This window comes from Salvelinus alpinus, chromosome 8 (assembly GCF_045679555.1).
Source record: "Salvelinus alpinus chromosome 8, SLU_Salpinus.1, whole genome shotgun sequence".
NCBI classification, from domain to species: Eukaryota; Metazoa; Chordata; class Actinopteri; order Salmoniformes; family Salmonidae; genus Salvelinus; species Salvelinus alpinus.
The window spans coordinates 87,501,323-87,528,084 of record NC_092093.1 but is presented as its reverse complement, the minus strand read 5'-3'; the positions used below and the strand labels follow the sequence as shown (position 1 = coordinate 87,528,084).

At 42.5% G+C, this 26,762-nt stretch overlaps 1 protein-coding gene across 1 annotated transcript in view; it reads left to right on the top strand.

Annotated features, from left to right (window-relative positions):
• Positions 1-26,762, top strand: part of LOC139583845 (GTPase IMAP family member 4-like) — a 796,172-nt gene that overhangs the window by 210,653 nt on the left and 558,757 nt on the right. The gene's annotated exons all lie outside the window — the stretch shown is intronic.

Below are 26,762 nucleotides of genomic sequence, written 5' to 3'. Positions count from 1 at the left end.
ACTCCTTCGTCACCAATCCAACACCACCAATAGTACTTTGCTTTTTACAGTAAGTTCAAACCACCAGTCTGCAACAATACCGTGTCAGATGCAGCTGGAATATGCTATCTACCCGTAACTAACTGGATAATAATGGACTTTTCTGTGACACAAGACAGACAAGAACTTATTACACTGAGACATTTTATTTTTATTTTTTATCAACCATGACATCTTTGTTGAAAACACCCTATCCTATACAGTATTCAGACCCCTTGATTTTTGCCACATTTTGTTATGTTACAGCCTTGTTCTAAAATGTATTAAATCGTTTTTGTTTCACTCATCAATCTACACACAATACCCCATAATGACAAAGCAAAAACAGGTAATTTTTTTTGGTGCAAATGTATTGAAAATAAAAAACTTAAATATCACATTTACATAAGTATTCAGACCCTTTACTCAGTACTTTGTTGAAGAACCTTTGGCTGCGACTACAGCCTCGAGTCTTCTTGGGTATGACGCTAACAGCTTGGCACACCTGTATTTGGGGGAGTTTCTCTCATTCTTCTCTGGAGATCCTCTCAAGCTCTGTCAGGTTGGATGGGGAGCGTTGGTGCACAATTATCTTCAAGTCTTTTCTGGTTCAAGTCCTGGCTCTGGCTGGGCCACTCAAGGACATTCAGAGACTTGTCAACAATCCTGCATTGTCTTGGTTGTGTGATTCGGGTCGTTGTCCTGTTGGAAGGTGAACCTGGAGCAGATTTCCATCAAGGATCTCTCTGTACTTTGCTCTGTTAATCTTTGCTTCAATCCTGAGTAGTCTCCCAGTCCCTGCCACTGATGCTACCACCACCATGCTTTACCGTAGGGATGGTGCCAGGTTTCCTCCAGACGTGACGCTTTGCATTCAGGCCAAAGAGTTCAATCTTGATTTCATCAGACCAGATAATCTTGTTTCGCATGGTCTGAGAGTGTCTTTTGGCAAACTCCAAGCAGGCTGTCATGTGCCTTTTACGGAGGAGTGACTTCCGTCTGGCCACTCTACTATAAAGGGCTGACTGGTGGAGTACTGCAGAGATAGTTGTCCTTCTGGAAGGATCTCCAATCTCAACAGAGGAACTCTAGAGCTCTGTCAATGTGACCATCGATTTCTTGGTCACCTCCCTGACCAAGATCCATCTCCCGTGATTGTCCAGGTTGGTCGGACAGTTTTGCTAGTTCCAAACTTCTTCAATTTAAGAATGATGGAGGCCGCTGTGTTCTTGGGGACCTTCAATGCTGTAGACATTTTTTTGATACCCTTCCTCAGATCTGTGCCTCGACACAATCCTGTCTCTGAGCTCTATGGACATTTAATTCGACCTCATGGCTTGGTTTTTGCTCTGACATGCACTGTAAACTGTGGGACCTTATATACACAGGTGTGTGCCTTTCCAAATCATCTCAGATCAATTGAATTTACCACAGATGGACTCCAATCAAGTTGTAGAAACATCTCAAGGATGATCAATGGAAATAGGATGCACCTGAGCTCAATTTCGAGTCTCATAGCAAAGGGTCTGAATACTCATCCATCTGCTTTTTATTTGTAATACATTTTTTTAAATGGTTTTCACTTTGTCTTCATGGGGTATTGTGTGTAGATTGATGAGGGCGAAAAAATGTAATCAATTTTAGAATACGGCTGTAACGTAACAAAATGTGATAAAAGTCAAGGGGTCTGAATATATTCCGAATGCACTGTATGTAGTCTAGGCAGCCCATAGTGCATGGACGTTAGATCTGCACAATTGTCTAGGCTTGATGTGCATCCCTGGTAATACACTCGTGTCCCCCGTGGACCCACTCATACATAAAACATCATCCATTCAGGCCGCAAGGGCATCATTTTCTTCATTAACTATCTTTAATGGTGAAAAGGGAAAAAAATATTTAACATTTTCATATTTAGGATGTTGCTCACCGTGTTCAGCCAAGAGGCACATGCATAGATAGGGATCTACCTGGGCAGAGCACATGCCCCTTTGTCCTTCCAGTTTCCACAGTGCCCCTTACAAAAAAAGTCCTGCAGGATGTCCCACAGGATTTTCGGGGCCTCTTTCCTGTAGGACCCTGTAGGAATCATGCAGGTAGTCCTTCAGGAAAACAACCCTGCAGGAATCCTGCAGATAGTTCTCAAATAAATCCTGCAGTATTTCTTCCTGAAGACGACCTGCAGGAATTGTCCTACACCAAATTGGCCCCAAGGTTCTGTTGGTAAGATTCTTACAGGTAATTCCACAAGATTTCCAGGGCCATTTTCCTGCAGGATAACCTGCTGGATTCCTTTCTCATCCTTCAGAGAATTTAATGTCGTAAAATCCACATTCTTTCAAAAGAATGGACGGATTGCACAAGATATCAGATTGAATGGCAATTGTATTATCCAATGAAGCAACAGCTAACGTGTTTGATTGTCGATTTCACCAGCACTGCATAAAATATGATTCCTAGGAGAAAGAAAACATGAAATTTTGAATAAATATGTAAAAGCATACTTGTAACAGGAGTGAGAGTAATGGTGACATCACATGAACAGCTTATGTGTATTGGTGTGAAGTGAAACGGATGTCTGCAATGGTAAACTTGGTGATAGTTGATTTTAATATGACTGGTACACCAACAACATCTGTGAGTATGCGTGTATGTTAGGCTTTGTTTTAAAAGGAGAAATGAGAGGCTGAAATTGTGTTATGATGTTACCTTCGCTTGCATGGCTGTCCAGTGCACCTTCTGTGGTAGTCAGTCTCACTGTTGTTTACACACTCTGTCTTAACTGGGGAGGAGAGGAGCGAGATGAGAGTGGCAGAGTTCCGAGTATAACTTCAGAGCATCTGAGTGTTACATGAAAAACAGCAACGAAATAGTGCTAAAAGACAACCTACTCACCTTTAACTAGTAGACCACTGGACTAATGTAGCTGCAAATGAGACAAAGAATCATAAACAGATTCATTAGTAAATGCATTGTTTTCTCATGCACTTCCCAACTCTGATGTGGAGTGGTGGCCTTCTACTAAACTGTTAGAAACACAAGGTAAAGAATTAAAGTGAAATGCTAGGTCTGTGTGAAATGCTAGGTCTGTGTGAAATGCTAGGTGTGTGTTTTCTGTGTTCCCTGTAGTCCAAGCTGTGAGGGAAAAGAAGAGAACTCACATGGTGGTGGGAAAAATGTCCAAGCAAAAAGTTCCAAAATTCCATAAACTTCTGAATTCCCTGCTTTGGAGAAAATGTTCCAGAGGAATAAGGAATAACTTTGTGAAAATGTAAGTATTAGGTTTATTTATTCACCAAATTATGTTAAAATGTTCTACAAAATACTTTAATATGAATTTTGAATACAAATGTTGAGTCACTGCTGTTTTGCAGCCCGGTAACCGTGCTAAGTTAGCTAGTCGGACGCGATGGCTAGCTAGCAGGCGATCTCGTCCTGGTTATCAGCTGTTTAGGGATGACAAACTAAACAAACTAATCGTAAAGCGGTGTCAATTGTGAAGACCCGGACAGTTTTTTTTTATCCTGAATTGGTGAACTTACTAACCAGCTAACGAGAAATGTACATGTACATGTAGCAAATTGTTTTTCCCCCACCTGGGTGAGCCTGACGGGCCGGCTGAGGCAGGGAGCTGGACAAGCTGGCTGAGGCGTAGAAGCCCGACGAGCCGGCAGAGGCGTTAGAGCCCGGTGAGCCCGCTGAGGCATGGGAACCTGACGATCCCACTGAGGCGTGGGAGCCTGATGGGCCGGCTAAAGCATGACGTGGGGTGGGCACCTGCCGAGCCCACCGAGGAAAGAAGACCTCTCGAGCCTGCTAACACAGGCAACAAAGGGAGGAGCACACAGATATAGAGGGGGTAATCAACAAGGTAATGGAGTCCACGTGAGTCCAATATAGCACAGCTGCGCGTAATGATGGTGACAGGTGTGCATAATGAAGGGCAGCCTGGCGCCCTCAAGCGCCAGAGGGGGAGAGAGGGAGCAGGCGTGATAATCACCTATCATTTAGTTATCAATGGATAAGGTGAATATAAAACCAAGCTATAGCGAACATCAGGATCATTCAAAAATATGCATGGGTGTTATAGTTGTATGAATTTATCACAATGCAAGCCTGCTCATTGGAAATGAAACACCAGCAGTCCTAATGCAATGCAATATTAGCTTCACAGTGAAACACTACTATTCTGGATATTTATCATTCTTAAACATTAAGCGCTAATTTTGCCATTTCAAATATTTTTTTCACTTCAGCCTCTGTACAATGCATGAAAGCTTACCTGTCATACGTCCACAACAATGTAGCAGCAGACCAAGCAATTTGCGAGAGGAGGACCCCACGTAAAATGATTCTAGTCGTGTCAGCTTAATTCACTAACAGGTACTGAGAAAAGCGATTCTGTTACCTATTTACTTCTTATTCATGTTAAATATTTCCATTCTGGGATAGTTGTTCACTGAATTGCTAGCACTAAATCAAATCTAGTTGCTCACACTGCTACATTGGCTACAATGTAAACAGACATATCTTGCAAGCATAAAAGCTAGCTTTGTTGACACCGGCTGCGTGATTACGCAGTTTCCTATTTAGGTAAAAGGTCTATTTAAATACTGTACGTTTCAAATTTAGCGGTATGCTCTCTGAGGTGTTCTTGGAATATCACCCTTGAAAGAACGGGAGAACGCAAGTATGCAATTTGGAACACAGCCGATGTTTTAAAACCCTCTTTATTATTCAAATGCAATCACTTCCTTATTTACATGACAGGTTATGTGTATCAATGCGAGACCCAGATGCAGACACAGGAGGCAGATGGTTGGAGTCTTACAATGTTTATTAATCCAAAGGGGTAGGCAAGAGAATGGTCATGGGCAGGCAAAAAGGTCAAAACCAGATCAGAGTCCAGGAGGTACAGTGGCAGACAGGCTCATGGTCAATGCAGGCAGAATGGTCAGGCAGGCAGGTACAAAGTCCAGAAACAGGCAAGGGTTAAAACCGGGAGGACTACTAAAAGGAGAATGCAAAAAGAAGGAGAAGGGCCTCCCGGGGGGGGACAGTGGTCTAAGACACTGCATCGCAGTGCTAGCTGTGCCACCAGAGATTCTGGGTTCGAGTCCAGGCTCTGTCACAACTGGCCACGTCCAGAAGGCCCATTGTAAAGGATAATTTAAAACACATGTTTTTTATTTTAAAAAAATAGCTATCTATATACCAAATTATGTGCCCTCACCTCCAAACACACTTTATCTTCTCCTTCAGCAGTTTGACTATCTGATATGGCCCTAGGAATATCAAAATCCTGCAGGTTTCGGTTCTGCAGGATTCCTACAGGAATTGTCATGATTGTGCAGGATTTTCTTACATTTCTGCAGGACAAGTCATACTCTTGCAGGATTCCTGCAGGAGCATCAGGGACTTTTCCTGCAGGATTTTGTCAATCCTTCAGGATTCCTGCAGGACACTTGCACAACTCCTTCACAAAAGGTTGAATTCTTGCAGGAAAAGGTTGGATTCCTGTAGGACTTTTTTTATTAAGGGCCCTATTGGAAGGTGGTATAATTTCCCCTAAAATGATTTTTTTTTGTACCCTAGAAAGGTTTTGTCATTGTTATTCGGAACCTAAAGTCATTGTGAAGTCCGCCAACCATGTCCATTGGTTGCACCTGTTGATCTTCCTTGTATGGATGTTGCACCTTTTTCCCAGTCTGCCCTGTATGGAGATTGGGCATGCCCTGGCTTGAGAGATGTGGCCACCTGTCGAGTGTGTCGCTAGCAACCTAGTTAAAATAACAGTACCGCCACAGCAGCATAACCTTTAATTAACACTTGACAACACTTGATTTAAACTACATCATCATCAATAGCAAAGATTTTTTATAACTAATAGATCATGATAGATCACAGCCTGTCGTTTCTAATGGGACCTAATCAATCATAGTGGGCAAAACAAGCAAGGAGGTGAGCAGAGCCAAGCACGAGCTAGCGTGAGCCTATTGGAGCGTTTTAGCATTTATTTGCATATTTCCACAAGGAAACGCCATCTCTGTGATGTACAATAACGCAATTCGCCCTAGCACTCCTTCAAAACAAAGCCATTTTTTGAAACTTTGGCAAAGGATGAATTCTATAAAACTTTGTCCACTCTGTTCGTAACATATTCTAGTTTGGGAAACAATCAACTGTATTGAGATGAAATGTTTCATTGATGAGAAAATTAGCAGAATGTGCCAAAATCCATCTCGCTCCATCTTCTCCCACTACCAGCCACCGGGCTTCCTCTCACCACCATATATCTGTCTCATTGTTCTATCAAGTCAATATTCAGTCTGGTTGGCTGATATGAGCAGCAGAAAGAGGCAGAATGACCTAGAGGTGACTCACAATCAGTAAATGAAATCAAGCTAGCTAACCAACAGATGTACATCAATCATCAACATCAATGATCAGCTGATTGCCCACCCTCTTTTCCCAATGTCAATCATGTCTTTAGGGGGCACTGTAACGAGCTTACTTACAATTTGTGACGATGAGTTAGTGTGTTGTTGCATAAATAAATGGACCTATGACAAAAAAAAATGATAGATGCATTTGGTATGTTATGAATTTCAAAATATGAATTCTTATAGTACTTTTTTTAAGGAGGTGGCATTTTTTAATTGTGAGCACCTACCCCCTGAAAGGTCTGTGAACAGCCTTGGTGTGCAACATCCTAAGTTGTCAGACAATAAAAAAATGCTGGTATACGCATATTTTCCCAGTTTTTTCCCCCGACTTCTCGTCATTAAAGCTAGTTAAGGAGGGAAATGATGTCTTTGCAGCCTGAATGGAGGATGCTTTATGTAGCCTACGAGTCGGTCCACTGGGGACATGAGTGTATTACCAGGAATGTACATCAAGCCTAGAGCCTTGTGCAGATCTAGCTCCCATGCTATCATACTGTATATGTACTACATCCCACTGGGCACACACTGGTTGAATCAACAAGTAGAAGAAAGCCTGTAATGTCTGAGGCACACTGATCTTCTGTAATTTGTCAGCACTTGATGTTCAAATATAATGCATTGAAACACCTTGTATTGAGATGAAGAAATGCCAACAGAGCTTTTTCAGCAAACAAATAAACCTTTATTCGTGCTATTGAAATTGAACCGCGTGACAAAAGTGTCTGCTGAGAACAGACATGTAAAAGTGTCTACAAAATAAACGTTAAGTGTCAGAGTGTAGTTACAAATCTTTCTGATTAGAAATGTTTCTGAACAATAGTACAACAGTGTCTGCTATGAACAGACACGCAAACAACAAAAGGGTCAAATATAAAATGTCAAGAGTGTAGATACAAATATTTATGAGCAATATAAATATTTCGGAACAATAGTAAAAGTGTCTTATGAGCAAACATGTAAATAACAAGTGTCTAAGGAATAAAATGAGTGTCTAGTGTCTGTCTCCTGAGATGTCTGAACAACAACAGAACAAGTTGTTCATTTCACTATGGTCCCAGTCTTTCGGTCCATGTCCTCTTCTTGAAGTCTGCATCTCTTTTCTCACTTCTTCTCACACCCCTGCTGCTGCTGCTGCTGCTCTGTGGCATCGGTGAGGAGCAAGCCAGTGGAGTAGGTCCTGGAGGTGGCTCAAGATAAAGCTTCTCAGGTCCTGCATGGAAATTGTTTCTAATTCTGCAGTACAACTCAGTGCGGGATATGTGCTGGGGGCCAATCACCAGTCAGTAGTGCTTGGGGCTGGTGAACAGGTAATGCTGGACCGCAGAGAACAAAACCAGGCGCTGTCTCCATTCACTGGTGTTTGTGCCTTGAAATTAAAAAAGTAGAGGGCTAATTAGTACACATATCCAAAACATTAATGAACATCAAATATCATTAACCGAGACTACAATAGACTATATAATGTTGCAAACAAATGAGCTTAGCTACTCAACTCTGCTCAAACGTTTGAAACATTTTGACTAGCTGGACCTTGTTATCAAACTTTGACTTTGGTGTTACCAATGTGGGAGCTTAAGATTTTCTTTCTATGACAAAATTATGTTTGATCAAAAGTTGTAAAGAGTTCAGTTGATTGGCTTGCTTTCCCTGCACGACTATGCTGCTAGGCCAGCAAGCCACTAACTAGCCTAGTAGCTAGCGCCAGCTGTTGCTAGCAAAACTTGGCTACTCTTTTCGTCGACTACAATAGAAAATAAAACAACAAACCCCATCCTTTGGTGAAGACAGCGTGTTGCTTTCAGTCTTCCAATGCTTCACGTGCTGAACAAGCCAGCAGCAACATTTCTTGAATAGCCTTTCCACCAGCATGTCCACTGCGGCCCTTGTTTCTTTTCTTTGCCTTGGCGAACTTGTCTCAAACCCTACCCCACACGAACCTGGACCCCAGCGTCTCCACAATCTCCCTCAATGAATTGGAATTCATATGCTGGTCTTTATATAACGCATAGCTAGTGAAGGTACTTTTGTACCTCCTCGGTCAATCGATGCTCAAAGTTGTTGTTCGCCATGTTGAATCCACAGTTTCAGGCTGAATCGACAAGAAGCAGAACTCGTGTCACCCCTACAGTTGACCAATCATGTACGAATGGGTGTAGACTTCGGCTTCCAAACATAAAAAAAAAAATGGTATGCCCAAACATCCGATAAAACCCTAACCAAACTCCAAAAATGAACAAAAACGTCACATAATGTCGTCCTAATATATGCACAAACTGTACCAAACTGTTTTGGTTGGGAAGCATGCAGCCGCCTTTACCCCTATCGCTTCGCCTCGTCCTCTCTGATTGATGTCTGTGCCCAGTGAGATGTGCTTGGGTGGAAGAAGAAGAAGAAGAAGAAGATGGCGGAAACTGAGATTTTGTTTGAAACTGCTAGTGTGTCGGGTGAAGCTAATAGTACAGAAAGTGAGAACGAGTGGGTTACAGTGGCGAGGAAAACGAGTCTAGTGGTTGCCTATTTTCCAACACAGCTTTACTTCTCTCGCTTCCCGTTTTTAATCGGAGTGAGGGTTTTGGATCAATGCCACTTGGGAAAACCGTTTAACGTCTCCAGGAAAATCTGGAATGTGTTGGAGGAAACTTGTGGAGTCGGTGAGAGTCACAAGAAGGGGTCTTATTTGAATGTTTTGTGTGACTGCAGAAGAAGCGTGTTTTAAGACTCAAAAAGATATCGGAGTGGAATGTTTCATGTATGGATTTTCGTAGCAGGGCGCCTATAAAGGGGGTTATTTCCGGGTTGGCGCAAAAAAATAAAAGGCAGAGGATATAACTGAAGACATCGATAGAGTGGTTGGTGCATGTCAACTCTGAATGCTGGATGGAGAAAGGAAATTCACTTCATCCGTGCTACTGTTCTTTGATGAAGAGTCTCTCCCTTCTCATATAAAGTTAGGATTCATGACATACCCTGTAAGAGCTTTTGTGCATAAGCCCCTTCAGTGTCATAAATGGAAGATATTTGGTCATGTGCCAAGTGTGTGCAGAAGGGAAGAGTATCGTATGCCAGATGAAGGGAAATACTGCAACTGTGGAGGTGAACATACGCCTGAATTCCTGGAGTGCCCTGTTAGGGTGAAGGAGAATGAGGTGGCAAGGGTAGGGAGTGTCTAGTGTGTCTCCTATCTGACGACGGTGAGAAGACTGGAAGGAACGATTGGCGGGGAAGAAGCAATGGTAGCAGAGCCACCATGACCAGTGAAGTTTTCTCATCAACTGAGGATAGTGAAATGCTATATGTTAAAACGGTGGACTTTGTATTACTTATTGCAATGGTCATAAAGCGGAGAAGAAGTCTAAGAAAATTGAATCATTATGAATGCCGTTGAATGTTTTCTGGGGTCTTCGTGATTTCACAGTCGAGGCCGTGCAAAAAATCCTGTTGGTGAATGTACCGCCATCACAGGCCCCTGAGCCAGTGTAGAGGTGTATTTTGGAGTGGACTGTGATTGAAGAACTGGGATGAGTTTTCTTAGTTGACGTGTTATATTTTGTAGATGTCGTTTTCCCCCTTCCCCGCAAAGATTTTTTTTGTTTCTTATTCAATACCCTGTCCAGCTGGTGGCGGTAATGCACCATTAACATTGGACGCCAACCCGCCGTTAAACTCTATCGGAGAAGAAGGGTTGTGCTTGCTCGCTCACATTGCACGCTCCTAATGACCTAGCCTAATGTTCTGACTTTGGATTGTTTCAAATTGGGTATTTTCATAAATATTTAAATGCATTTCTATCATTCATTTGTGTCAACATATTTAGTCATAACGGTCAGATTAAGATTAAGCCAACCATGCACAACTCTATTGTTTGGTGCTACAGGTAGGACCTGTTAAGCAACTGATTGGACGGTAACGGCGCCATCTTTTGGGGAACAAGTGGCCAATAAAATGGACAGGACAAATATGTGTTCAGCCTCTTCCAATAAATCATGAGGAAATCGTTCAATAACATTTAGGCTATTCTTTCAAGGTAACAATACAGATCACCATAAAATATAGACCTTTACGGTGTCCATATAAGGACAGCCTCAGGCTCAGCAGGACTTGTTTCAATCTCAGCAGTTGTGCTCTAATCAAGGGGCAATGTTGTATTCCTCAGGAGTTTGTCATTTCACCTTTTTAAAAAACATGCAGCCATTATTACAGTAACGTGTGTCTGGCAGCAGGGTTGGAAAGCCTTGTTTCCTGCCTTTGCCAGACGCCTCGTGAGTCTTTTGGTCTAAAATGGCCGAGCTCCATGTCTTAGAACTCTCCGTCTTTTTCTCCCCATGTACTTGGCTCGGATTCTATTCAGGAAGGACAAGTTGGACCACAGAATATTTCCAATTAAGACATTTTCACCATGGGAATTCTGAGGGCTGTGCGACTGTAGGCTACTGCAGTCATGGAAAAGCCTAATGGAGAACAAATCATTTTCGTTTCATAAAGGGCTCCTTTTACATGTGATTTGGGAGGCTTACCAGTACATGGAAATAATGATTCCCCACACAGCCTTTTATAGTAAGCTCTTCATATGAGTCATTAGGCAACAGTTAAATGTTTAGTGAAACATACATTATTTTCAAGCTGTATAGCCTGCAAGTCATCCTTTCTTATTTACATTTACATTTTAGTCATTTAGCAGACGCTCTTATCCAGAGCGACTTACAAAAACAATTGGGGTTAAGTGACTTGCTCAAGGGCACATCAACAGATTTTTCACTTGTATGTTTTCACTTCGATGTACATCGCTGATCTATACACCCACATCGAACTGTGCTGCGCACCAGGTATACTGGCTGACTGAGTGACTGCCAACAAAGAGAGTGGAGCAGTGCTAAGGGGATTTATCTCTGAAAGGCTGCATTAAGAGAATGGGGCTCATGATCTGTGCCAAGCTCTGTAAGTGTCTGTGACAGGTAAGAGTCCTGGAGCTGAGGAGAGGGGTGCATGAATTTCACTTTAGCTTTGAGAAATGTACCACACCATGGATTGTGAGGCAATGTGTACACTGCACCACCTACAGCAGTGATGGGCTCTTACCCCGAGTCTGACTCGTTTTGAAGTACTGCATGTGTTACAGAGTGCTTTCTGTTCTGCCCTGAGCAGGGATCGAACTATTGCTCAAGCGCAGCCTGGACTTGACATGAGTATATGAGGAAACTGTTGGTGAGGATATTATTTTGGTACATTTCTTTCACTTCTCTGTGGTAACCCAGAGACGGAGTGTTTTGATGACCAGACACGAGGTCAGCTCGTAATATGACCTGGTAAAATAAGGGTTAAATAAATAAGAAAGTCAACTCAGAACTCCTGACCAGGTTACTTTTAGATTATCTCTCTCACAGCTTTGAAATGCATACATTCGGTGTAGGGTGAAGTTGCCCTAGATGCTGAACTTTGGTAAGTTTCGTATTTTCCCCACTAATGGTTAAAAGTCCAATGCAGCCATTTCATTTCTGGGTTACCATCTGTGGTTAACAATTAAGTACATTACTGTGATTGTTTTCAATTATAATGGTCAAAAATAAAAATGTTTAAAAAAGAAACAGAAATAGCTTCTTAGCAAAGAGCAATTTCTCAAGCAAGAATGTTGCTAGGAGTGGTCTGGGAGTGGTGGGGAGGGGAAAACTGAAATCTGTTATTGGCGACGAGGTTTGGAACTTCATTTCTTAGTGGTCTATTAACTAATTTACAGCCTGGTGATGTCACAAGGTAGGCCACAGCTCCATCCCACCAATACAGGCTGAAATTTCAGGTGTTCTTTTCAAACAGCTCTTACACTAAAAGGGCACCAGAGAGATATATATATATACAGTGCCTTGCAAAAGTATTCATCCCCCTTGGCGTTTTTCCTATTTTGTTGCATTACAACTTGTAATTTAATTGGATATTTATTTGGATTTCATGTAATGAACAAAATAGTCCAAATTGGTGAAGTGAAAAAAAAATATATACAAAAAGTCTAAAATATAAAAAACGGAAAAGTGGTGCGTGCATATGTATTCACCCCCTTTGCTATGAAGCCCCTAAATAAGATCTGGTGCAACCAATTACCTTCAGAAGTCACATAATTAGTTAAATAAAGTCCACCTGTGTGCAATCTAAGTGTCACACAAGTCTCAGTATATATACACCTGTTCTGAAAGGCCCCAGAGTCTGCAACACCACTAAGCAAGCGCCACCACCAAGCAAGTGGCACCATGAAGAACAAGGAGCTCTCCAAACAGGTCAGGGACAAAGTTGTGGAGAAGTACAGATCAGGGTTGGGTAATAATAAAAATATCTGAAACTTTGAACATCCCACGGAGCACCATTAAATCCATTATTAAAAATTGGAAAGAATATGGCACCACAACAAAACCTTCCAAGAGAGGGCCGGCCACCAAAACTCACAGACCAGGCAAAGAGGGCATTAATCAGAGAGGCAACAAAGAGACCAAAGATAACCCTGAAGGAGCTGCATAGCTCCACAGGTGAAATTGGAGTATCTGTCTGTAGGACGACTTTAAGCCGTACACTCCACAGAGCTGGGCTTTATGGAAGAGTGGCCAGAAAAAAGCCATTGCTTAAAGAAAAAATAAGCAAACATGTTTGGTGTTCGCCAAAAGGCATGTGGGAGACTCCCCAAACATATGGAAGAAGGTACTCTGTTCAGATGAGAGTAAAATTGAGCTTTTTGGCCATCAAGGAAAACGCTATGTCTGGTGCAAACCCAACACTTCTCATCACACCGGGAACACATCTGTGGGGATGTTTTTCATCGGCAGGGACTAGGAAACTGCTCAGAATTGAAGGAATGATGGATGGCGCTAAATACAGGGAATTTCTTGAGGTAAACATGTTTCAGTCTTCCAGAGATTTGAGACTGGGATAGAGGTTCACCTTCCAGCAGGATAATGACCCTAATCATACTGCTAAAGCAACACTGGAGTGGTTTAAGGGGAAACACTTAAATGTCTTGGAATGGCCAAGTCAAAGTCCAGACCTCAATCCAATTGAGAATCTGTGGTATGACGTAAAGATTGCTGTACACCAGCGGAACCCATCAACTTGAAGGAGCTGGAGCAGTTTTGCCTTGAAGAATGGGCAAAAATCCCAATCCCGGCTAGATGTGCCAAGCTTATAGAGACAAACCCCAAGAGACTTACAGCTGTAATTTCCGCAAAAGGTGGCTCTACAAAGTATGGACTTTGGGGGGTGAATAGTTATGCACTCTCAAGTTTTCTGTTTGTTTTTGTCTTATATCTTGTTTGTTTCGCAATAAAACATGTTTTATTCTGCATCTTCAAAGTGGTAGGCATGTTGTGTAAATCAAATGATACAAACCCCCCAAAAATCTATTTTAATTCCAGGTTGTAAGGCAACAAAATAGGAAAAATGCCAAGAGGGGTGAATACTTTTGCAAGCCACTGTGTGTGTGTGTATATATATATAACACATGTAAATATAAATAACACATGTAAATCACGTTTAGGATTGGTGGAGGGAAAGCTGATCCTAGATCTGTACCTAGGGGAGACTTCACCCTAGAGGCATGTTATTTATAGTACTGGGATGAGTGCCCCAAAAAACAGATATCATATTTAGTATTAATATCAAACCCCTTGTCCAATAGATGTAAGATCATTTTAGTGCTAAAGAGGATCTGTATACGTTTTTGGGAAGCTTACCCCTGTACGGCAGCCTAGTTGTTAAGAGTGTTGGGCCAGTAACCTTAAGGGCCGACTAGGTGAATAAATCTGCCGATGTGCCCTTAAGTAAGGCTCTTAAAACTTCTTGTCAATAGGGGGGGCGCTGTTTTCACTTTGGAAAAAATCGTGCCCAAATGAAACGGCCTCGTACACTTTTCTAGATCATACAATATGCATATTATTATTACTATTGGATAGAAAACACTCAGAAGTTTCTAAAACTGTTTGAATTATGTCTGTGAGTAAAACAGAACTCATTTTGCAGCAAACTTCCATGCAGGAAGTGAAAAATCTGAAATCGAGGCTCTGTTTCAGGGCCTGCCTATTCAATTGCCTTATATTTATCGATATGCATGCACTTCATACGCCTTCCACTAGATGTCAACAGGCAGTGGAAGGTGGAATGGGGTGTCTAGCTTGATCTGAGGCCGAACAAGAGCTTTTGGAGTGGCAGGTCAGGAATTTTCTTTGTCTACCAAGGCGCGCCGCGGAGCTCGACATTGGCTTCTGAAAAGTGTTACGTATACACAGCGAATATCTCCGGCTCTGATTTTATTTGATACATGTGAAAATAACATCATAAAGTAGGTTTTTTCAACCGAGTTTTATCAGTTTATTCAACGTTTATTGGGACTTTTGGAATTTTCCGTTCTTTGCGCCAAGAGTTGATGGGCATGTTTGCGCCACATGGCTAGCCAAGGTTGCTAATTCGACAGAAGAAATGGACATTCTAAAACCAAACAACGATTTATTCTGGACCAAGGACTCCGTGTACAACATTCTGATGGAAGCTCAACAAAAGTAAGAAAACATTTATGATGTTATTTCGTATTTCTGTGTAAAATGTTGAGTCCTATTCTCCGCCGTTTTGGTGAGCGCTGTCTCGCAATAACGCAAGCTGTATGTTATGGTAGAGTTATTTTAAAAAATCTAACACAGCGGTTGCATTAAGAACCAGTTTATCTTTCATTTGCCATACAACAAGTATTTTTATGTAAAGTTTATGATGAGTTCTTTGGTCAGATTAGGTGAGTGTCCAAAATATCTCCGGAGATTCTGGTGAATTGATGCTACGTATTCACAATGTATAATCAGGATTTGTAGCTCTAAATATGCAAATCTTCGAACAAAACATAAATGTATTGTAATTCATGTTATAAGACTGTCATCTGATGAAGTTGTTTCTTGGTTAGTGACTAATTTTATCTCTATTTTGTCGGTTTTGTGAAAGCTACCTATGCGGTAGAAACATGGTGAAAATATGCGGTTGTGTGTTTGGCTATTGTGGTTAGCTAATATAAATATATATTGTGTTTTCGCTGTAAAACATTTTAAAATCGGAAATGATGGCTGGATTCACAAGCTGTTTATCTTTCATTTGCTGTATTGGACTTGTGATTTCATGAAAATTATATTATATGATATCCCTGTCCCGTTAGGCTAGGCTATGCTAGTCAGCTTTTTTGATGAGGAGGATCCCGGATCCGGGAGAGAGAAGCGGTAGAGGTTTAAGCCTAATTGCTCATGTAAATCACTCTGGATAAGACTGTCTGCTAGATGACTAAAATGTAAATGTACACTTTTCCAACAAGCTGTCACTTACACAAAGAAGGGCTACATATCCGAAACACATCCAAACACATCCAAAATAAGCATCAGTTAGTTCGAAATATATTCACCCATAAAACCTTAGAAATTGGACAGACAGTATTTAGGCCATAAAGCTGATTGAGATCAGATTATGTTTTCTAATACCCGGAGTGACTTCACTCAGTAGCCTACCTAAACTCAGCAAAAAAAGAAACGTCCCTTTTTCAGGACCTTGTCTTTCAAAGATAATTCGAAAAAATCCAAATAACTTCACAGATCTTCATTGTAAAGGGTTTAAACACTATTTCCCATGCTTGTTCAATGAACCATAAACAATTAATGAACATGCACCTGTGGAACGGTCATTAAGCCACTAACAGCTTACAGATGATTGGCAATTAAGCTCACAGTTATGAAGATTTAGGACACTAAAGAGGCCTTTCTACTGACTCTGAAAGACACCAAAAGAAAGATGCCCAGGGTCCCTGCTCATCTGCATGAACATGCCTTAGGCATGCTGTAAGGAAGCATGAGGACTACAGATGTGGCCAGGGCAATAAATTGCAATGTCTGTACTGTGAGACGCCTAAGACAGCGCTACAGGGAGACAGGACGGACAGCTGATCATCCTCGAAGTGGCAGACCACGTGTAACAACACCTGCACAGGATCGGTACATCTGAACATCACACCTGCGGGACAGGTACAGGATGGCAACAACAACTGCCCGAGTTACACCAGGAACGCACAATCCCTCCATCAGTGTTCAGACTGTCCGCAATAGGCTGAGAGAGGCTGGACTGAGGGCTTGTAGGCCTGTTGTAAGGCAGGTCCTCACCAGACATCACCGGCAACAACGTCGCCTATGGGCACAAACTCACTGTCGCTGGACCAGACAGGACTGGCAAAAAGTGCTCTTCACTGATGAGTCACAGTTTTGTCTCACCAGGGGTGATGGTCAGATTTGTGTTTATCGTTGAAGGAATGAGCGTTACACCAAGGCCAGTACTCTGGAGCGGGATCGATTTGGAGGTGGAGGGTCCGTCATGGTCTGTAGCGGTGTGTCACAGCATCATTGGACTGAGCTTATTGTCATTGCAGGCAATCTCAACGCTGTACGTTACAGGGAAGACATCTTCCTCCCTCATTGTACCCTTCCTGCAGGCTCATCCTGACATGACCCTCCAGCATGACAATGCCACCAGCCATACTGCTCATTCTGTGCGTGATTGCAAGACAGGAATGTCAATGTTCTGCCATGGCCAGCAAAGAGCCCAGATCTCAATCCCATTGAGCATGTCTGGGACCTGTTGGATCGGAGGGTGAGGGCTAGGGCCATTCCCCTCAGAAATGTCCGGGAACTTGCAGGTGCCTTGGTGGAAGAGTGGGGTAATATCTCACAGCAAGAACTGGCAAATCTGGTGCAGTCCATGAGAGGAGATGCACTGCAGTACTTAATGCAGCTGGTGGCCACACCAGATACTGACTGTTACTTTTGATTTTGACCCCCCCGTTGTTCAGGGACACATTATTCAATTTCTGTTAGTCACATGTCTGTGGAACTTGTTCAGTTCATCTCTCAGTTGTTGAATCTTGTTATGTTCATACAAATATTTACACATGTTAGGTTTGCTGAAAATAAACGCAGTTGACAGTGAGAGGACGTTTCTTTTTTTGCTGGGTTTATAATGGGATCTAGGCCTCATCAATGTTGCTGCCCAGGCCAACGCTTGGTGCCAAGATGCCTGCCTGCCCGTTTAACCCAAAGACATGATCGTTCCCTGCTAATGAGTGAGCACTTCTTCTTTTCTCCCTCCTCGCTCCTTTTTCTTTTTCTCATCGCTTTGTAAATCACTTCTCTTATCAAGTACTTAAATCATCCCACGATGGTTGAGACGCGACAGTCACAGTCGCTCCATCGGCCGCCCTAATTGCTGTGTTCCACAACTCAGGTAGACGGAAGAAGACACGGATGGATCAGTGAGGTTATAGGTCAGACACCCTCTGTCTTTATTTTTCTTTCACCTCTTCCTCTTTGTCTCTCACGTCCTGTATCATAACGCTGGCCTTTCTCTCTCTCTCATTTCTTTCTCTCCATCCCCTGTAACCTATTTGCTCTCTCTCCCTTTCTCAGACATCAGGGAGCTCAGTGACTCATTCCATTAGCTTCCGCTCGGGGCTGGAATTAATCTGAGGAGTCTTTGAAATAAATAAATAAAGTGTGACGAAATTAAATTACATTAAAAAAAAAAAATCCCTGTAATTCCCAAACTCTATACGTCTGCTCCTCGGTGGCCTTCAGGGGGTTTCCATGAGCGTCCCAACTTCTGACACCATCAGCAGTAAAAAAATATTTGAGGTTTCCACAACACAAAGACCTACTGGTTTTGACACCAAGCGGTAAGTGTTAATTTTCCAGAGTCTGTTTATTGTTTGGAATGGGTTGTACTTGGTGAGTGTCAGCGCTGCATTTCGCCTCGCTTGGCTCCTTAATTAAAGGAGAACAGGCGCTTGAGTCCCAAATAGCACCTTATACTCTATACAGTGGCAGCGGTGTCGTGATGGTGTGCTCCGGGGGGCCGTGGGCTCTGGCCAAAAGTAGTGCACTATGTAGGGAACAGGGTGCCACTTGGGATGCGGCCCGAGGCTGTGTGGCAGAATCACAGCAGCAGCAGCCACCGTAAAACATGCTAACGATGGTTAGCCACAAACGAGAACAAGGTCAGCTCTGTCTTTTTCTTTCCATTTTACTGTTGCCTGTCCACTATTAGATTTTCCGCCTTACTACGGGGCATATTCGCCAAGTTGGGGAGTCTATCATTTCGGCTCGTTTGAATGGAGATGGAAACTTCAGACGCATTGTGGTTCACTTGGGAAAAGCCTCTATCTGTGAGTGGTGTTACATTGACGAAACAAAACACACATCTTCTATTGACTTCATTGTCTTCGAGCAGCTAAAAAAAAACAACTGTATAATCTTGTTAGATAAGTTCTGTCAGGAAACGATTCCTGACTACATTGGAAGTAATTCTCAATGGTGGTATCCTTATTCCATTGGACAAAAATAGGTCTACTGAATTAGCTGCACATAGTGGCATCGGTCTTATTGATCTAGTTTGATCGATTTTTGACCAGTAATCTAATTTAATGTCTAATAAAAGCACAGCTAAATAAACTGTCCTGTAAGGACCATTACCCCGCCACTCAATCACTCTGTCAGGCCTCATTTGTGGGACCCTCTGAAAAAACAGCGAATGGTAGACCGCGGCAAACCTCGAAATCACGTTAATTAAGGAATGGCTGAAGATACTGTATACTGTATGTAACGTCTGCTTCCAACTCACACTCTCAAACACATCGATCCCCTGAACTCAGCTCACATTCCAGCCCACGTTCCAGCTCACACTCTCAAACACATAGATCCCCTGAACGCAGCTCACTCTTCAGATCCCAATCACCCCATCATTGTGAGGTATTGTTGTTGTTTTTGTCCACATTCTATTCTGAGCTCTGTTTATTTCCATAATTGTCCTCCCGTGTATCGTAGTTTTTGGCCCTCCTCACTAGCGATGCCTTTTTGCCTATTCCCTGCCTGTACTTTTGCCTATCAGATTTCCTGTCATCAACCTCTTGCCTGATCTCCCTGACTACGTTATTCGCCTTTTCCCTGCCTGTACTGTTACCTTTTTGGAGTCCGTGTGTATGACCTTCTGCCTGTCCCTGGACCCAGCTACTTGCCGCCTCCTGTGGTCCTTTGCTAATGAACACCTGCTGCGCCCTGCGCTTGAAACCAGCACTCTGTCTCCCATCGTATTCATTACAATCGACGTATTTGTGTTTTATTTCGAGAGTTAATCAAGCAGTGAGGGACAATGGGAGAATGCAGCGGACCATCATAGCCGTGTCAATATTTAGTGCACGCTGAAATGGATTGTAATTGGTTATGCACATCACAGAAAGCGATTCACATTTGAAGGAATGATTAACCTTTACGATCCACTGTTTACTGAAACCTGGCCAAGAGCTCTCGTTTTATATTCCTTGTGCTGTCTTGTAGACTGAGACAGTGGGAGCTCCAATCAAAAGCAGCCCTGTAGCGTTCTCTTTCTTGTGCTTTCTTCTCTTCATATCATAGTAGTTTCTGCAGCGAAGACCTGCAGAGTCTTACCGGGACCTTTAAAGGTGAACAACGGTCAAAGGACACCCCCGTGGGCAGATAAGCATCTACACTTACGGCATACTGATAGTACAAGGTGGCGTCCCAAATGGAACCCTATTCCTCTATGATTCCTGGTCAAATGTAGTGTACTACAGTGTATGGAATAGGGTGCCATTGGGGACGTAGCCCTAGATATGAAGGACGTGCCAGAATATGACATTATTCTGGACAGAAATTAAAGAAGATATCCAGAAAATCTTTGGGTTTACGCTGTTTTTGGACCCTCTTCACTGTGTCTTAGGCTCACAGTATAGGATGAGGGACAATGTGTACAAAAGCAGGTTGGAGTTGTGAGAGAACCAACTCTGGGAGGACCAACTCCGCACATAGTGAAAACAGTTAGAGAAGGACATGGTGTTTGCCTGTTATGTACTGAGTGGCAACAGGTCTGCAGCCCATAGGGTATGGAACACACAACAGGTGTCTCTCTGAAGGTTGTCGGCTCAAGTCCCTTTTCCCATACTCCTCCTGTATCCTTTCATGTTTATTGGATAGAGATAGAGGTGAAAGACAGGAGAGTGTGCTGGATTCTAAACCATGCTGGCAGCGGTACATTGTACATGTGCTCCAGAGGCAGCGGCTTAGACCACCACCCCAGATCACCCTCAAGCCATTTATAACAGTTATACTAACGCAGCAATGGTAAAACCCAATTATGTTCTGCTTCATTTCGCTAAGAGGTACAACACAGCCAAGTTTCATTTCTAATCCGCTTCTGGGGTTAGGAATCAGTTCCATTACACGCGTGTCTCGGCGCAAGGGCATAAATAAAACAATGACCTTTTAGTTTCACTCCATCGCTAACATAATTGGAACAACAATAGCCCCATTTTTGAAAAAAGTCTGACTAGTGTTCCTTTATAAAGAGACGACAACAAGCGGACAATGGCTTTGCATGCTGCCCTTTCTGCAGCATGGTTCCAGAAGCACTCCTCTCTCCTATTCAGCACAGCAATAACCACGCTTCCAGAAGCTGACGGACTGACTGACTGACAAAGGCGGAGAGAGGCCGAGAGAGAAAGGCAACAACAACCAAAAAAGGCAGAGAGAGAAAGGAGGTTGGAGAAAATGCCAGATGGCTGCACATTCCCAGTCAGCTGAGTATCATGTGAGTGGTGGGTGATGAGGGGGGGTTGGGGAAGGCGGGGTGAGAGGGCTGTGTTGTTTGTGTTGTTTTGTTAGGTCAAATGTCAGTGGGCCGAAACAAATGAAACAAACATCAACCAACAGCGGCATTTGAGAAAGGGCTGAGCTGGGTTTTTTTTGTAATTGTGAAGGGGGGAGAGAGAGAGGGCTAAAGAGAGAGAGAGAGATAAAGAGAGAAAGAGAGGTGCCCTTGAGTTTATTGGCTTGGCAGTACCTGAATGGAATGTCGGCAATCTACAGTTGAGCATGAATGGAAATACAGTCGAGAGGGACAGACAGGCAGGCACACGGACACACAGACAGTCAGACTGAATTAGACCTTGACCTCAGTGGAGGCCAATCAATAGACCTTTTTAAATACAACAGGATGAGAGGATGACAAATACAACACAAGTGTGTGTAGCAGCAGCACAGTAAACAAAACAACAGTAAAGCAGTGCCAGTGCCTTTGACACCATAACCTATCACTGGACAGGGGGCATTTTCCATCCTAAAACTAAGCCAATGGCACCCTATTCCCTACACTGTAAAAATGCAACTTAAAGTCAAAATAGCTGAAATATCCAAGTTGGATGGATTTGAAATTTGGGATACTGTGACATGGAATATTCTACTAACACAATGAGTTTTCCTCAATGGGAGTTGAATTTTGAAAAACAATGTTGTGTTTACTTAAATATTGAAGTGTGCCGTTACAGTGTAAATACCTGAGGGACCAGTTCACAATTAAACACATATTTCTGAGGCAAAAATATGATGCATTAAACTAGATATAGCAAAAAAAGTAAGAGGATTCGCTCTTTCCATTAGTGAGATTGTTGGGCTGTGGTAAGTCAGGACAGGTTTTAAAATGAAAAACACTGTCTGGACCAATAATTGGATCATAACTGAAACTGGAGACGAGTCAAAACATCAAAATACATAATTTTCATAGTTGAGAAAGCATGTTTATTATAGTTCATCCAACTTAAAATGTATAGTTCCGTTGATGATATCCTTAAATCTTTAAGATGAGAGGACTTTAAAATAAAAAAATGTAGTCACCTACAAAAATCAAGGCAACCAGCTGCAACACGATTTTTTGTTTACTCATCTTTGGCAAATGTCTTGAGACAACTTAGGAATGTAATATTAGTAGAATGTTCCTGCCCCTAACTTGAGTAAACAAAAAAATGTGCTGCAGTTGGTTGCCTTTTAAGTTGTCTCAACTTTTACATGTTTTTTTTTTACAGTGTACATCGTGCACTACTTTTGACCGGAGCCCTATGCCGTTTGGGATGCACGCTATATCATGCTGAACAGCTGACTACTGTGTGTCGATTTACAACAGTACAATACACAGTAAACAGTCTAGAAGGGTGGATCACTGACCTAAATGTCAATGCTATCTCTGCTATCTACTGATATCTCTGTGATTTCCAGCCAGAATGCCCTAGTACTGTGAAATTGGCAGAGCTTTTGGTCATTTGTTATGAATTGGGTGGAGACATACTTTTCAAGATTGGAAAGGAGTCAGAAATTGCGCAATGCTTTCAAACCGCCAATTTCCCTTCCCTGTACCAAAACCCACGCATACTTCATATAAAGTAAAAGCAAACAATTCAAGACTAAAGCACATGAAGCTAAACACCTGCCACCAACTGAAGTGATCTTTTATTTGATTCATAGAGTATATTTCTGTTTTTAAAAGCTACGTCATCCGTGCCTGCTTGCCAACGTATTCCAGTCAGAATTGTTTTTGTCATGCTGTCAGATGTTAGACATGATATTGTAATTCAGTATGTATCTGGACCCGTCTGGACTCATACAGCAAAGCCAATGACAGCAGATATTAAGCTAAATTAAATATAGTAATAAAAACAGAGAAATTGTTGGTCAGAGTACAGAACCACAGTTCCAAGAGCATAACGAGACAGAGCGAAAGAGAAAGCAAGATGGCCAAATCAAATTGTATTGGTCACATACAGTTGAAGTCAGAAGTTTACAAACACTTGGAGTCATTAAAACTCATTTTTCGACATCTACTTTGTGCATGACACAAGTAATTTTTCTTATAATTCACTGTATCACAATTCCAGTGGGTCAGAAGTTTACATAAACTAAGTTGACTGTGCCTTTAAACAGCTTGAAAAATTCCAGAAAATAATGTCATAGCTTTAGAAGCTTCTGATAGGCTAATTGACATCATTTGAGTCAATTGGAGGTGTACCTGTGGATGTATTTCAAGGCCTACCTTCAAACTCAGTGCCTCTTTGCTTGACATCATGGGAAAATCAAAAGAAATCAGTCAAGACCTCAGAAGAAAAATTGTAGACCTCCACAAGTCTGGTTCATCCTTGGGAGCAATTTCCAAACGCCTGAAGGTACACCGTTCATCTGTACAAACAATAGTACGCAAGTATAAACACCAAGGGACCATGCAGCTGTCATACCGCTCGGGAAGGAGACACATTCTGTCTCCTAGAGATTAATGTACTTTGGTACGAAAAGTGCAAATCAATCCCAGAACAACAACAAAGGACCTTGTGAAGATGGAGGAAACAGGTACAAAAGTATCTATATCCACAGTAAAACGAGTCCTATATCGACATAACCTGAAAGGCCGCTCAGCAAGGAAGAAGTCACTGCTCCAAAACCGCCATATAAAAGCCAGACTACGGTTTGCAGCTGCACATGGGGACAAAGATCGTACTTTTTGGAGAAATGTCCTCTGGTCTGATGAAACAAAATATAACTTTTGGCCATAATGACCATCATTATGTTTGGAGGAAAAGGGGGATGCTTGCAAGCTGAAGAACACCATCCCAACTGTGAAGCACGGGGGTGGCGGCATCATGTTGTAGGGGTGCTTTGCTGCAGGAGGGCCTGGTGCACTTCCCAAAATAGATGGCATCATGAGGAAGAAAAATTACATGGATATATTGAAGCAACATCTCAAGACATCAGTCAGGAAGTTAAAGCTTGGTCGCTAATGAGTCTTCCAAATGGACAACGACCTCAAGCATACTTCCAAAGTTGTGGCAAAATGGCTTAAGGACAACAAAGTCCAGGTATTGGAGTGGCCATCATAAAGCCCTGACCTCCATCCCATAGAAAATTTGTGGGCAGAACTGAAAAAGCGTGTGCGAGCAAGGAGGCCTACAAAACTGACTCAGTTACACCAGCTCTGTCAGGAGGAATGGGCCAAAATTCACCCAACTTATTGTGGGAAGCTTGTGGAAGGCTACCCGAAACGTTTGACCCAAGTTAAACATTTTAAAGGCAATACACTCAATTAGTTTTTGGTAGCATGTAAACTTCTGACCCACAGGGAATGTGTTGAAAGAAATGAAAACTGAAATAAATGTATTTGGCTAAGGTGTATGTAAACTTCTGACTTCAACTGTAAGTCTCCAACTTCAGTGATTTTTGCAATTCGTTCCAGTCATTGTGTCACGTTCCTGACCTGTTTTCCTTTGTCTTGTATTTATTTTAGTTGGTCAGGGCGTGAGTTGGGTGGGTTTGTCTATGGTTGATTTTCTATGTTGGGATTTTTGTGTTCGGCCTGGTATGATTCTCAATCAGAGGCAGCTGTCAATCGTTGTCCCTGATTGAGAATCATACTTAGGCAGCCTGGGTTTCACGTGTGTTTTGTGGGTGTTTGTTTCCGTGTTTGTGTTTTTCACCACACGGTACTGTATCGGTTTTCTGCTCTTCGTTTATTTGTTTTTGTATTTTCAGTGATCAGTTGTACCTTGGTGTAGAGTAGACGAACGTATTGTTTATTGTTTATTTCATTCGTAGAGTGTATTTGGACTGGTTTTTTGTCCCCCGTGTATGGGGCATTTGTTTGTACACCCAGTGTTTTCGTGGGGACATTGTTTACCGTGTGTGCATTAAAAGCACTATATTGAACTCTCTGTTGTTCCTGCGCCTGACTTCACACCCCCGACACCCAGAGCGTTACACATTGGCAGCAGAGAACTGGAAGGAAAGGCGGCCAAGTAGGTGTTGGCTTTGGGGATGACCAGTGAAATATACCTGCTGGAGTGCGTGCTACGGGTGGGTGTTGCTGTGGTGACCAGTGAGCTAAGATAAGGTGGAGCTTTACCTAGCAAAGACTTATAGACGACCTGGAGCCAGTGGGTTTGGCGACGAATATGTAGCGTGGACCAGCCAACGAGAGCATACAGGTCGCAGTGGTGGGTAGTAGATGGGGCTTTGGTGACAAAACGGATGGCACTGTGATAGACTGCATCCAATTTGCTGAGTAGAGTGTTGGAGTCAATTTTGCATGAAGAAATGCGGTGTCTGTTTCTCGTGAAACAGATAATGTTACAATCTCTGATGTCTCTCTGGAGGGCAACTCGTGCCCCAATTTCATCCACCTTGTTGTCTAGAGACTGGACATTGGCGAGTGATATGCTCGGAAGCGGTGGATGGTGTGCTCGCCTTCTAAGTCTGACCAGAAGGCCGCTCCGTCTGCCTCTCCTGCGGCGACAACGTTGTTTTGGGTCGGCCTCTGGGATTAGATCCAATGTCCAGGGTGGAGGCCCGAACAAAGGATCCGCTTCAGGAAAGTTGTATTCCTGGTCGTAATGTTGGTAAGTTGACATCGCTCTTATGTGCAATAGTTATTCCCGGGTGTATGTAATAACACTTAAGATTTTCTGGGCTAACGATGTAAGAAATAATACATTAAAAAAATATACTGCAAAGTTTCCTAAGAACGTGAAGTGAGGCGACCATCTCAGTCCGCACCATCTCTCAAAAAGTCCATATTATTATGTACAGTATGGTTTTGATCATTTCTATATTTTTATTACTTAAACACAATGATCCCAGACTCGTTTAATGTAATTAAAAAGTCAAATGCAGTAAACGTGAATGCATGCCATTATAAAGCTCAGAATGAAAGGCTCAGCCCAGTCCAAGCTCTTCTCTGTCCTGGCACCCCAATGGTGGAACCAGCTTCCCCCTGAAGATAGGGCAACAGAGCTGCCCATCTTCCGCAAACATCTGAAACCTTATCTCTACAAAGAGTATGTTAAATAATCCCACAGCCCCCCACCCACACACACACACATAAAACATACCTTTCATGAACTAACACTCGCACTTGACTTTTTTCCCACCTATTAGCACTGACTTTTCTGATAGTTAGCTACTTTATTGAGGAAAAATGTACTATGACTGTGTTATGTGGTTGTCCCACCTAGCTAGCTTAAGATGAATGCACTAACTGCAAGTCACTCTGGATAAGACTAAATGACAAAAAATCTGGTAAATGACTAAAAATGTGTGTCTGGAAGTAGCTAGCAAGTTAGCCAATTAGATTGGGTGCTTGACTGCTGTTGTTAATAAACGCTCGGATCAACCCTTAAAGAAATGGGTCGGGCTAAAGCTTAAGAGGGTGTGAAAGATGTTAAATGGGTGTAGATGTTAAATGGGTGTAGACAAAGAAGAGCTCTCCAGTTGGTACCAAAACATTCAAAGGACATTTTCTCAAAAGTGAGGTTACAAGTTGATCAACTTTCAAAGCAGAATTACTTTCCTATTGTTCCTCAAATGCAGTGTATGATAAACCATTTTGTAGCTCTGTGTCTCTGCTTTTATCCAATGTAAAAAAAAACACAAT